The sequence below is a fragment of the Myxocyprinus asiaticus genome, chromosome 1 (assembly GCF_019703515.2).
Source record: "Myxocyprinus asiaticus isolate MX2 ecotype Aquarium Trade chromosome 1, UBuf_Myxa_2, whole genome shotgun sequence".
Classification (NCBI taxonomy): domain Eukaryota; kingdom Metazoa; phylum Chordata; class Actinopteri; order Cypriniformes; family Catostomidae; genus Myxocyprinus; species Myxocyprinus asiaticus.
In genome coordinates this window covers 40652686-40667484 of record NC_059344.1, presented here as the reverse complement: position 1 = coordinate 40667484, position 14799 = coordinate 40652686, and the positions used below count along the sequence as shown (strand labels likewise).

Below are 14799 nucleotides of genomic sequence, written 5' to 3'. Positions count from 1 at the left end.
CTCTTATGATTGGCTAACCTTAAAATAAGCGGTGTGTATATTTGGATTGACAGCGAATCACTTTTGAGTCGAATTTACAAATGATTCGCTACACTATTGAATTTGATTTTATTCCATTCAGTATTTTGTAAAATTTATTTTACTGATTTTTTTAAATACCCTTAATGTGTTTATTTGATGTGTCATTCCTTGTTAAGACACAGTGATGTGTGTCTATATAAAACAATGTCTACATAGAACATCAAACTCTCTTCTCAAAAGAGCAAGGAAAATGCTGTTTTCCTATAACTCTTTGTCTTTCTTTTTCTTCTCTTGCGTTTTGTCACCCTCATGCACATGGAGCATTGATGTGACTGCTGTGTTTGAAAGATGTGTAAGTCTCACAAAAATAAACACAGGACCTGTTACAAGCTTCTTGCTCCGTCTCCATAACAACATTCAGGCTTCTAAAATGAAGCCATCATCAAACAAAAGGAAAAAAACACATTGACGGCAAGAGAAAATTACACCACTCGCCTGCTCCATTCAGTATAATAACTCCATATCGGACTCTGTCAGGAGAATCATGCTTACATATGGTGTGTTCTGGTTATTGAAAGAAGGACACAGCAAAGATGGAATCATGTAAGTCTTGATTGTGATGTAGGGGACAACATCAATGTATTGAACATCTGAAATTATCATTATTTCATACATTAGAAATGGCCATGGCTGGGATTGAGTTCAGGTTCAGTTTTACAACTGAGGTTGTTTTTCATAAATCAATACAGTGAACTTATGGTTTACAGTTTCACATTCTTAGATTTCCTTTGTGTTCAAACAAATATAAACTCCATCCAGTGTCTCTTCTGCATGCTGTTTCCCTCCTGCAAGATTTCCCAATTATTTGATCTTGTCCTGGCAAACACTCTCACTGCAATATTGTGCTGCAGCCAGCAAGATGGCGCTGGTCTTTTTCTCTTTCTGTCACAGGGATTTATACTTCCATCTGTTGGTGATGAGACTTAGGGGGCTTTCACACTGGGCATGTTTGCTGCGGTCCGATTCCGAGTGCGATTGTTCCCGGTGCCCCCCGCCGTGTTGGTCTGGTTTCACACTCACTTGATTCTATCGAACCCCGGTCCATTTTGCGTTCATCTTACGTCATCACAAACACACATGGTGAACACAACGCGACTCATCATACTTTTTGTTATTTTGGTGCCATTATGCACAGCAGAGTGAAGGACAACTGCGTATATGTGCGCTTCATGGCGTAACTCATCAGATGTCCAGGGGGAGGCGGCTTGCTGCTGCTTGCAAACGGCGTTTTTTCAGGAGACAGCTGATTGCAAGGAATTCATTTGCATCTTTGTTTACACTGCACGCTTACGCTCGTGTCCAAGGTGAAGTTATCGCCACTGTCATCTTCTATTATACCCTATATTTATAACCTATAATAGTATTTATATATAGTATTTATAAGGTAGATAGACAGACAGACAGTATTTTTAGTGTTGATTGTACTTGTATGTCATTGTGGTGTCATTACTTTTTTGGGACTTTCAGGAAAGTGTATCCTCGTGTGTTGTTGAAACTAATGATGTCATCATCGGCTAAAACGCATGCGCAGGTTACTTTACTTCCTGAATGAGTGCGCACCCGAGTCCGAGTTGCCACCTCCTACAGGTAGTCTTGGGTTCAGTACCACGGTGCGATCCCCGGTCCGCATGACAGCTTTCACATTACCAATTTTTCATGCAAACCATGCTCTGTTTCGAACTAAACTGCCAGTGTGAAAGCACCCTTAGACTCAATGCAGTACCTGCTTACATATATCTGATCAGCAATGGTATTCACAAAACAAAAAATCAACAGAAGCCTTGGTCATTTTGAGAAATAACATGATCTCTTTTTCTCTGTCTCTTTTTCTCCCCCTTTCTCACAGATTTGTTTCTCACCACCGAACCAAATGGATTTGAGACCTGGATCAATAAGGTAGAGCACAGCATTAGTTACAGTCCTTTTATCTTTAACTCTGTGTATTAACATTACATTTATTTTGGCTGCGCTCTTGGATGTTCGACTGATCAGGTGGAAGACTGTGTTCCCATTTTGTGTTTCTAACCAACTAACACTTGTTCATGATCTGTTTATCTCAGTCAGTTGAAATGTTCTCGGTCAGATGAGTGTTGATCGCTTAGAGGCAAGCTCTGCTTAAACTTTGCTACAATTATCCTTTTAAGCAATATTAACCGGTGAGAACTGTAATAGTTTGTTTGTTAAACTTTGCCGGGAGGGCAGGATGTCGGCCTGTGGGTACATTAAAAAGCACTTATATTCTCACACATAGGACACCTCGCAGGATTAAGATGGCAGAGGTCCAGTCGATAGTGACAGCGAGCTTTGTGATGTAGGTCGGGATATCTTGATCATTTATACAGCACTAACCAAAATCTCGACCGACATGGAGGGCCTCGCAGAAATACATTGAGCAATCACATCTATGGAGGCAAAACTTTCCACCCTGATCTCAAGAATGGATGATATTGAAAAAACGGGTTGAGTTTCTGGAGGCGGCCGAAAGAGAGCTACAGGTTTCCAAGCCTGATGTGGAACGGGTGTGGGAAAACTAGTGGATATGGAAAAACAAAGCAGACGTAAAAATGTTGTCGAATTTCATTGACACAGCAGGCCACCGGCTCGAGATAGAGCGCACGCACAGAGCTCTTGGTCAGCTTCCCAAACAGGTGACAGACCACAATCTATTCTGGCAGGGTTCTTGCAGTCGGCTGACAGAGACTTTGTTCTACGAGCAGCGAGGAATAAAGGCAAGTTGTGCTGGGAGGACCACAACATCATGGTTTTCTGGACTTTGCTAGAGCGACACAAGCAAAGTGAGACTGATTCAAAGAGTGTGAAAAATTACTGCACCAACAGAGGGTAAGCTTCGCACTGCTTAATCCTGCCAAGCTGAGAATTGACATTTAAATATACATTTAAACTCAGTTTTTAACAATTCCTGACGTTTAATCATAGAAAACATTCCCTGTCTTAGATCAGTTAGGATCACTACTTTATTTTAAGAATGTGAAATGTCAGAATAATAGAGAGAATCAATTATTTCAGCTTTTATTTCTTTCATCAAATTCCCAGTGGGTCAGAAGTTTACATACACTGTGAACTTCTGCAATTAATCCAGGATGAACTTCAAAGACATTAGTCATTAATCTTAAAGTTAATAAAAAAAAATATTTTCTTTTTTAACACTGGACCATAACTCTTACTTAATTTACAAATTTTAAACCATGACTTGCACTGCACACAAATAACTAATATTGGCATTATATTCATGTTGTTTAGCCACAGGGGAACTGGCCCCCACAGTGAGCCTGGTTTCTCCCAAGGTTATTTTTCTCCTTATTTTTCCTTGCCACAGTCACCTACAGCTTGCACACAGGGGTTCTAAATACAATTATTATTTAATTATTTAATTTTTATACACAATTTACAATCATATTTAATCAAACTACACAGTGATCTCTCTAAGACTTTATCGATATTACAGTTTATTTTATTTTTTGTTAATGCATGATTTCCTGTAAAGCTGCTTTGAAACTATGTGTGTTGTGAAAAGCGCTATACAAATAAAAATGACTTGATTTGACTTTGTTAGTATTTGGTAGCATTGCCGTTACATTTTTTAACTTGGGTCAAACGTTTTGGGTGCCTTCCACTTCTCACAAGAAGTTGCTAATATGAAATCTATGGAGTGGTTAAAAAATGAGGTTTAGTGACTTCAACCTAAGTGTATGTAAACTTCTGACTTCAACTGTAGATATGTAAAAATCACCGGACTTGAGCAATCTGGTAGCAACAGTGTCATGGAAAATCTCATGAGTGTGCATGGACATCAGATTTCAGAGCAATGGACACCAGTTTGGACTGTTACGCATGAGGTTGAAGTGCTTATTTTTATTTTTTTATTTTTTTTATTTTTCCATTTCGTGGGTTATTAAGGATTTTATGGTTACATTAATGTTGGATAGTGGTCCATATAATTTAGCCTTGGGTACACATTTTTTTTTTTTTTTGCATGTCAATATGTCACACTTTAATATACTGTAGATAAAATCTTTCTCTCCACATGGAATGTTAATGGGCTGGGTTGCCCTATAAATAGAAGGAAGGTGGTTTCTTAAGAGTAAACAAAATGATATAGTGTTCCTTCAAGAAATGCACCTTTCTCCACAGGAAGCTGGAAAAACTTGGCAGAGCATGGGTGGGCATGTGTTTTGTAGTGCTGGTTGGATTAAGAGCAGGGGAGTCATCACATAGATAAGTAAGCATTTACCATTTAAATGTCTTAAACAGATCAAAGATCATTTAGGAAGATTCATTATTATTTTGGCTGAAATAAAGGGGCAAAATCTTATTTTGGCTAATATTTATGCAACCAATGCCAATGTTCAGAACTTTTGATAAATTTGAGGAAAGTTACAAGCAGCCTTCGTGATATGGTTTTGGGTGGAGACTTCAATCTTTTAATGGATCTGATCCTTGATCATAGTGAAGTCACTTATACCATTTTCCACTGACTGCTCAATTGGGAATATTTTAGTTTCAGATCATGCTTCGGTGTGTTTAGAGATGTTGCCGCATATAGAAAAAAAAATCATATAGATGGCACTTTAAAACATCCCTTCTACAGGGCCCAGCATTTAAACAATGTTAAAGACAGAAGTCAATGTTTATGTAGAAACCAATTGGTCCTCAGTGTCCTCTGTGGGCATGGCATGGGAGGCACTTAAGGCAGTTATTAGGGAGCGGATCATACAATGTGCCTCATTCATTAAAAATATCAAAGCACAGGAATTCATAGAATTGGAAAAGAGTATTAAAAGTACTGAAACAGAGCTGAAGCGCCAGTGGTTTTAGGGAGTTGACTCAGCTAAAGTATAGGTACAATACTATTTTGTCACAGAAGGTAGAGTTTTGGTTATTCAGTGCAAGACAGACATACTTTGAGTCGGGGGACAAAGCAGGGAAACATGCTTGCCAGATACATAAAACATAGAGAGTTTTTCTCCACCATTCCTTCAGTGAAGTTTTCTGGAAGCAATATATTTACTTCCATTACAGATATTAATAAAGCCTTTAAATAATTATTTTTCGATCTTTATAGCTCCACATCTATGTCTATAAGTATATTAGCAACTTTGTAGAGCCATTAGAGCTCCCTAAATTGATGAGTGATCAAAAATACATTATTGACTCAGATATTACTTTGGAGGAGCTTGTTGAGGTAATTAAAGCCTTGCCAACATGTAAGGCACCGGGGGCAGATGGTTTTGCCACAGAATTTTTTAGATCTTATGTCACAGAACTGGCTCCACTTATGTTAGAAGTTTACACAGAGTCATTAAAGAAAGATGAATTACCGCCAACCATGACACAAGCCCTGATCAGTCTCATTCTTAAAAAAGATAAAAACCCAAATGAATGTAAAATTTATCATAGAATTTCACTGATCCAGTTAGATGTAAAAATATTGTCTAAAATTCTGACTAATCAATAAACTAATAAGCAGGGTAATTACATCTATTATGCATATAGATCAAGTGGGGTTTATTCGTGGGTGGTGTTCTGATAATATTAGATGTTTTATAAATATTATGTGGTCAGTAGCGAATGATCAGACCCCAATCGCTGCCATCTCACTTAACGCAGAGATGGCGTTTGATAGGGTGGAATGGGACTATGTTTGGAAACACTTATTTGGTGGATTAAGTTACTTTATAAACAACCGTTAGTGCCAGTGGAAATTAATGGATTAAATTTAGATTTTTTTTTTTCTCTTGGTCTCTTGTTTTTTTTTTTCTCTTGGCAAGGCTGTCCTCTGTCCCCTTTATTGTTCTGTCTTGCCCTGGAACCATTAGCAGCCACAATAAGAAAAGAGGATTATTTTCCTGGCATTGTAGCAGGAGGTGTGGTGCATAAACTTCTACTTTACGCAGATGATATATTATTATTTATCTCAGACCCTAGTAGATCTATGCCTAGCCTGCATAAAATTATTAATTCTTCCTCCAAATTTTCAGGATACATGGTGAATTGGTCTAAATCGGAAGCTCTTGCTCTGACAGCCCTGCCACGGCTTTCCAACCTGTTGCCTTTCAATGGCCCAAGCAAGGCATTAGGTATTTAGGCATTTTATTTCCAGCAAATTTGAGAGATTTAGTTAGAGTTTAACTAAAACTATTTAATTTTGACCCCTTTAATGAAAAGTTTCTCGTGTGATGTGGATAGGAGGGTTTCACTACATTTGTCTATGGCAGGGAAGGTCAATGTTATAAAAAATTAATTGTATCCCCAAATTCAATTATCTACTACAGTCTCTCACTCTAGAAGTTCCTCTTTATTATTTTAAGCAATCTGATAAAATATCTGAGTCTTTTATTTGGAATAGTAAACAACCATTTTGCATTTCAGTAAGTTGCATAGACCAATTGTCAAAGGAGGTTTAAGTCTCCCCAAAAATTTTTGTATTACTATGCTTTTAATCTTAGACACCTGGCCCATTGTTCTCTTCCACCAGAGAGTGCCCCTCCTGGTACTACATTGGGCAAGTTTTCCTTGCCCCAATCTCACCATTGTAAAGTCTTTCTATTAAACTGCCTAGAGAAGTAAAAACACATCCCATATTTTCACACTTTCAGTATGCACAAAGGTTTCCTGTGTGTTCAATTTTGATACTTAAATGTTTCCTCAAGCATATGGCTGAACCCCAGATTGTGTATTAAAAAGTCCAACTTTTGCTGGAAAGAATAAATGGAGAGGGGTGTTGCCACACTTGGTGACCTTTATGAAAATGGAGCTTTGAGATCATTTGAAAATATAACACAGCAATTTGGGATTTCTAGGTCTCAATTTTTCAGGTATTTACAGTTGCGCCATCTACTTTGTACTATTTATGGTGGTAGTTTGGATGGTAGCCCCCTAAAGCTGCAGACATCCTCTGTATGGTGTTCACAGCCTTTGGAAAGGGGCATGAAGCATCAGTGTATTTATTCCTCGTTGATTCAGAGTCTTGGTGATGGGGCCTTAACAGCTCTTAAGAGATTATGGGAAAGAGATCTGAACTTGGTATTAGAGGATGGGGAGTTGGAAATCATTAAAAACAATATTTAAACTATTTCTAGGGATGCAAGGGTGTGCCTTATTCAGTTAAAGATTTTGCATAGTTTCCACTGGACTCCCTCTAGATTGTTTAGGCTTAGTTTTAAAGGCACACCTACCTGCTGGCAATGGTAGTTGGAGGATGGAGACATAGCCCATGCTCTGTGGTTTTGCTCTAAGATTAAAAAATTCTGGGTAAGAGTCAAGAATTTGATCTGTGAGGTTTTAGATACTCAAATTTTATTCTGCCCCAGACTATATATATTGGGTGATGGGGCGGATATTAAAGTAGGTGACAATTATACAAAAAGCTGGGTCCAAACTAGTGTAATGACTGGCAGACAGATAATTCTTAGAATATCGAAGTCAATTGGTGCTCCCTCATTTCAAGAATGGTTCACCGAGTTGGGCAGGGTGGCAGCATTTGAAAAGATGTCATATAAGCATCTTGGCAGATTGGACACTTATGGTAAGAAATGGGACAGCTTATTTGTCCTTTCTGGAAGGCTCTCAGTGAGGACCATGTGGAGAGAGACAAAACAGTTTTTATTTGTGTACATTGTGTAATTTAGCCTTTGACCACAGGGATGTTTGTTGAGGGACAGGGTTGGGTTGGGTGGGGGAGGGGCAAATAATGGGGGTTAAAGTTGATTCTGTATATAAAGATTTTTTGTTTATTCAGTATCAGTAAAAAGTGTGAATTAAAAAAAAGATTTGAGTGATACAGTAGTTTTATTTATTTTTTTTAATGTTTGAGCCATTTTACCACTTATTTAAAATATAGTATGAGAGGTGGAAATGTAAGGAACTTAACAATTCCGATTGCGGTTCCAATTCCTCTTAACGATTCCAATTACTTAATGATTCTATTAACGATTCTTTTGTACTTTTGAGGAAGAAATATTTTAAAGTAAGAAATGCAATTCTTATTGGATTTCCTGCCCTCGGCGGTCTGTTACCAAATGATGACATCATTTCATATCAGTCCCACCAGGATTACGCTGCACTTTTTCCAGATTTTTGCGGCTCAAAATGACTGAATTTGCTGCAGCTTTTCTCAAATTTTGTGATGCAATTTGCTGCATATTTTTTTTTTTTTTTTTTTTTTGCTGTGAAAACAGTATATCTTTCACATCTGTTTATTCTGCTTTATACACTCAGTATGAGCATATAATAAAGTGTACAATAAATAAATAAGTAAAATAACTAAAATGAAACAAACAAAAATATAAAATAGAAATGAAATTATTTGCTTTGACCAAAGGCGGATCCTGGCACATGCGATACAGGCTTACATTTTTTTTTTTTAAATGATATAAAATTAACAGTTGTTTGATAGATTTAACTTCAAGTGTGCATAATACATATAAGCTAATGCAAAATGTGTATTTCATTTATTTTCTTTTATACCTGATCGCCCAAGTGAGTTTGAAAGGTGCTACATATATGCCAGAGGAGGCTGACAGCTCAGCACAAGGCTCCACTTAGTAAACTGAACAATAATAATAATAAAAAAGTTTAAAATGACACAGCGTCAGTTGTTTCTGCCTAAAATGGTATTTGCCTCCTTCCACATTAATAAACAATAATTATCTGAGGTGAACTTTCAAGCCAAGCTTTCAGTATCACGTCAGTAGGCCTACATCATCAAGCCTGGTTGTGGTTAACACGACAGATGAAGAAAGTGACATTTAGCCAAATATCAATTAAAGCCAAATTACTGAAGGATCAGAAGTGAAAGACTGAAGGACATACTGTATATTTGCACTCAATGAAGAAGTGGAGGATGGAGTTGCTGTTCATATATGGTGAGTTGATCTATTAGCTGGAATGGGGCCCTCCATTCTTTTATTAATTGATCAGGCTGTACATGTAGATGCACTGCGTGATTGATTTGATATATTATTTTATATCAACAAGTGTTTGCTTGGAGTTCAGAAAGATTTACAACCCCAATTCCGAAAAAGTTGGAACAGTATGAAAAACGCTAATAAAAACAAAAAGGAGTGATTATTGTTTTTGTTTTAATGTACAGTAATTTAAAATCAGCTGACTGCAACATGCTCCAAAAAAAGTTGAGACGGGCAATTTAAGATTAATAATAATTTGATGAGTTGAAATAATAATAATCTGTTGTGAAACAGATGTTAAACAGATGAGGCAATTGTGTCATAGTACTCTATACTGTATAAGGAGCCTCCAAAAACCAAAAGCCTAGTCCTTCAAGAGCAAGGATCTTTCAAGACTTGTCAATTTGCCAACAGATGCTTCAGCAAATAATCCAGCACTCTGAGAACAATGTTCCCCAAAGACAAATTGGAAGGATTTGGGGCATTTCACCCTCTACAGTGCACAATGTACTTAAAAGATTCAAGGAATCATGAACATGGGCTTGGGATAACTTTAGTAAACCTTTGTTAGTCAACACCACTCGTCGCTGCATCCACAGATGCAAGTTAAGACTTAACTATGCAAAGCAGAAGCCCTACATCAACACTGTCCAGAAGCGCTGCTGACTTCTCTGGGCTCGGTCTCATCTTAGATGGAAAGTAGAACAGTGGAACTGTGTTTTTTAGTCCGAAGAGTCCACATTTCAAAACATTTTTGAAAAACACAGCCATGTTATCTGGGCCAAAGAGGAAAAGGACCATCCAAGCTGTTATTAGCATCAGGTTCAAAAGCCAGTGACTGTATGGGCCAGGGGTGTGTCAGTGCCCATGGCATGGGTAACTCACACATCTGTGAGAACACCATGAATGCAGACAGATATGTAAACATTTTGGAGCAACATATGCTGCCATCCAGCACCGTCTTTTCCAGGGGTGTCCCTGCATTTTCCTGCAGGACAACTTCAAACCACATACTGCCCGGATTACAAGTGCATGGCTGTGTAAGCAGCGAGTGTGGGTGCTAGACTGGCCTGCCTGCAGTCCTGACCATCTCCAATTGAGAATGTGTGGAGCATTATTAAGCACACCATCAGACAACAAAGATCCCGTACAATTGTTCATCTAAAGACCTACATAATGGATGAATGGGGGAAAATTCCACTTTCTACACACAGGACCTCCTAAGAAGAACACAGCAGGTAGCATCCACTGGATTCTCCTGAGAAGAACCCAGCAAATGGGTTCTCACAGAAACCTCCTGAGGGTAACCAACCAATAGACATGTTTGATTAATCTGTCCGATCTTAACAAACACAGCTGCAATGGATTTGCACATGAGGCACAGTTGCAATGTAAAACCATCTGACTTTTACAATTAAAATACACATAATTCTACAGTCCCCCCTTTGATAATTTTTGATCACATAAAATAAAAATAAAAATAAAGATTTCACTAATCATGTATACAGCATGCTGTACAAAGTTGTCTTAAGATGTCAGAATAAAAGTTCAAGAACAATTGTTGTATTCCATTGAAAGAATGCTTGGGTCCTCTGGAAACTTTTGTTTTGATGTTGTGATCATGTGGAATTGGTGGACATGTTTGTGTTCTGTTGATGTTGCATTCTGCTGTAGAATGCAGGTTGAGTCCTTCAGGAAATGTTCTTTTCAAGTTATGATAATGTGTAATTGGCAGGTGCGGTTATGGTCCATAGATGTTCAGCAGGTGTCAGTGTAGATGTCAGATGTTCATGAGCATCCTCTGGAACTCTGGGATGCCTGCAATAACACACAAGACATATCTTGCCAAAGAAAATAGATTTATCCAAAACAACTGCCCTCAATAATGTCTTGCCCTCAAAACTGTCCCTGATTTTGGCAGGGCATTAGAGTGTGTAACACTTGCCAATTTTCATTGGCCTTTAATCAAAGACCAGAGGTGTCTCGGGCTCCCAAGAGTGACCCCTAGTGTCACTACATCGACACAACGTCTCGTTCCCTCCATCAGGGAACGGAGGTTACACAAGTAACCATGACGGTTCGAACAGCTTCCCATCCTGCCTCAATATTTTCTTGAGACTCACCTATCCTGGTTTCAACATTTTCAGTTAGTCTTCTTTGGTCATTGTCACTTAAGTTGACATTATGAATCATTGCCCCATCTAATGGGTGTAGAGTGTATATTTTCTGCAAGTGCTGAAGAACTTGCCAAACCTTGCATGGCTGTTTATACACATGTGGTAATTCTTTTGACCACTTGTCAACTTGCTCTGGTGTAGCTGGCTGGTATGTTCTATATGGGACAAATTTCTTGACCACTTTTGTCACAGTGTGAGTTAGTATCTCACCATTCTTCTCATACACTTCCTCTTTGTCAACCTCAACTTCAGTCCTTCTGTTTTTGACAATGACAGAAGCGAGTCTAACCTTTGTGATCTTAGAATGCGTACAGACAGGTAGTTCAGCGTCACTGTTGTCTGAGCTGTCTGAAGCACTGGTTTCACAATTGTCTCCTGGCATCTCTCTGAGCAGATAATGCTGCTGTTGATCCTCAATGGCTCTGAGCTTTTTCAGTGGGTAGAGCGGTGACTTCTTTGCTTTGCTGCTAGATGCTTTGGTTGAGGTCTTTTGATTCCAGTTGTTTGGAAACCAGAATTAACAACTTGTCATTCTCGTGTACCAGTCTTTCTTTCACCTTCTTTTCAATCTGCAATTGTTCAGCAAGTGCTCAAACTTTTGCCTTCTCTGCTTTGATCTCACGCTGCAATCTATCCATCCTACACTTCTGCAGATGGTGTTGAATTTGTCTCAGTAAAATCACAGACCATCCATCTTTCTTGGTGTTTGTCTTTAAATGCTGTCTTTCCCTAAGCCTTTTAATGTTAGGCAAGGCCCATAACCCACTCTCTGTGTGCTCGATGCAGTATGGCTGGCAGATGTCATCATGGCACTTCCTTATTCCCAGCCTTTTGCACAAACATTCATTCAGATTGTCCATCATCTGATCAATGGTCACATTTGGAGGTTCAGTTCCATGTCTTTCTGTTGTTGGCTTCCATCCTGAACAGTAACCATTGTTTTGCGTAGACTCCACAATGGCAACTCAGGAGATGTGCCCTCACAGTTATGTAAACAGAACAGAAAAGTGTTAGAGCCATTTAAGGTGCTTATTCAGATGTAAATTCACAGCTATTTATTTGACTGATTAAACATACATACACAGACAAGTCAAACATACATTTCCAAAATACAAAATTGTCAAATTCTGTATAACTTTGTCCAGTGTACTCTTAATTTCAAACAGGTCAAGATGTTATTCTCATTTTATAGGTTTAGCCTCTGCTTATTCTTATTCAGTTCTAACTCAGCAGTTAAGAAAACAAATGAACCACATTTAGGTTATTGTGCTTATTTGCTCACCTGTGAGAAATCACACTTATCATTTCTACCAGAAGTCTAAATAACTTTGTAACACTTCTCAGTGGAAGGAGGAGGCGAGAAGCAAATTTCCTGGTTCAGGTAGGCGTTATTTTTATTTTCCTCAGTGCAGCACAAACACACTCTCATGGCTTTACGTTGTTGGCAAACACAGTCTAAAAACATCCACAAACTAGTTTACAAAATAAACTTTCAAATTTGTAATCATAAAAACTTCTGGCTTCATAGTCCGTGCCCTGGCTCTCTCTCTCCTCTAACTGCTGTGTGGCTCCATTAATGCCGCTCTCCCCGTGCTCACTGAAATTAGAGACAGGTGTTAGACATAATTTAACTCGGGTGTAAGCACCCTTACCGCTTTCTCTCTCTCCGGAGAGATGCTTGACCATGCCCCCGCTGCCACATATCCCCACCGCCCGACTCAGGCCGGGGGCGGCATCCGGCCTGCCTACTACCCCCCCCATTCCTGGAAAGGAAGTCGGCGACAGCCATCTGCGCCCCCGGTCTGTGGACCACCTTGAACTTAAACGGCTGAAGAGCCAGATACCAACGGGTGATCCGGGCATTGGTATCTTTCATGCGGTGGAGCCATTGGAGTGGGGCGTGATCGGAACAGAGGGTGAAGGCCCGCCCCAGCAGGTAGTATCGGAGAGTGAGGACCACCCACTTGATGGCAAGACACTCCTTTTCCACGGTGCTGTACTTAGTTTCCCTTAATGAGAGCTTACGGCTAATGTACAGCACTGGGCGCTCCTCCCCCTCCACCACCTGCGAGAGTACGGCTCCCAGCCCCCTGTCTGAAGCATCTGTCTGTAAAATAAAAGGGAGAGAGAAGTCAGGTGAATGTAACAGCGGCCCCCCGCAAAGTGCGGCTTTAACTTGCGTGAATGCCCGTTGACACTGCTCTGTCCACTGGACCAGATCTGGAGCTCCCTTTTTAGTGAGATCAGTCAGCGGGCTGGTGACGTCTGAATAATTAGGCACGAACCTTCTATAATAGCCAGCCAGCCCCAGGAACTGTCTCACCCCCTTTTTGGTCTTGGGTCTCGGGCAGGTCGCAATCACCGCTGTCTTGTCAATTTGGGGACGCACCTGCCCGTGGCCCAAGTGGAACCCCAGTTACCGTACCTCCACCCGTCCAATCACGCACTTCTTCGGGTTCGCTGTGAGTCCCGCTCGGCGCAGCGATCTCAGAACCGCCCTCAGATGTTGCATATGCCGCTGCCAATCATTGCTATAAATGATGATGTCATCTAAATAGGCAGCAGCGTAAGCGGAATGCGGCCTGAGGATTCGGTCCATGAGACGCTGAAACGTAGCCGGGGCTCCAAACAAACCGAACGGAAGTGTCACAAATTGGTGTAATCCAAACGGTGTGGAGAAGGCGGTTTTCTCACAGGAAATTGGTGTCAAGGGGATCTGCCAATAACCCTTCGTCAAATCCAATGTTGAATAAAACGAGCAGTGCCCAACCGATCGAGCAACTCATCAACGCTAGGCATTGGATATGCGTCAAATTTAGACACCGCGTTGACTTTCCTGTAATCCACACAGAATCGCACAGACCCGTCGCTCTTAGGCACTAGAACAACTGGGCTGGACCAATCACTGTGGGATTCTTCTATTATCCCCATATCAAGCATCGCATCCAATTCTTCCCGAACAATTTTCTTTTTGTGTTCGGGTAGTTGATAGGGGCGGCTACGTACCACGACCCCCGGCTCGGTCTCGATGTGGTGATGGATGCGGTTTGTACGTCCCGGTAGAGGGGAGAACACATCTGCAAACTCCTGTTGCAACTTAGCAACCTCCGCGAGTTGGCTCGGTGAGAGGTGGTCCCCGCAAGTGACCGGGGTGAACTGTTTATGTTTTGAACTCACCTCCGGTCCGAGCTCCGCCTTCTCGGGAACCACCATAGCCAACGTCACGGGGACCGCCTCCCTCCACAATTTTAGGAGATTGAGGTGGTATATTTGACGTGCGTCCCCTCTATCGGTTCGTTTAACCTCATAATCGAGATCTCCCACTCGTCGTGTGACCTCAAAGGGTCCTTGCCACTTGGCGAGTAATTTAGAGCTCGATATGGGAAGCAATACAAGCACTTTATCTCCCAGTGCAAATTCCCTTAGCTGAGTTCCCCTGTCATACAGTCAGCGCTGTCGTTCTTGAGCTTGGAGCAAATTCTCCTGTGTTAGTTGCCCCAAGGTGTGGAGTTTTGCTCTAAGATCAAGAACGTACTGAATTTCATTTTTACTGTTTGAAGGTCCTTCCTCCCAGGCTTCTCGTATTACATCAAGCACGCCGCGTGGGCGTCGCT

General features: G+C 40.4%; 1 pseudogene; it reads left to right on the top strand.

The window, feature by feature from the left end:
- LOC127441452 (T-cell immunomodulatory protein-like) overlaps positions 1-14799 on the top strand; it is a 197356-nt pseudogene that overhangs the window by 48283 nt on the left and 134274 nt on the right.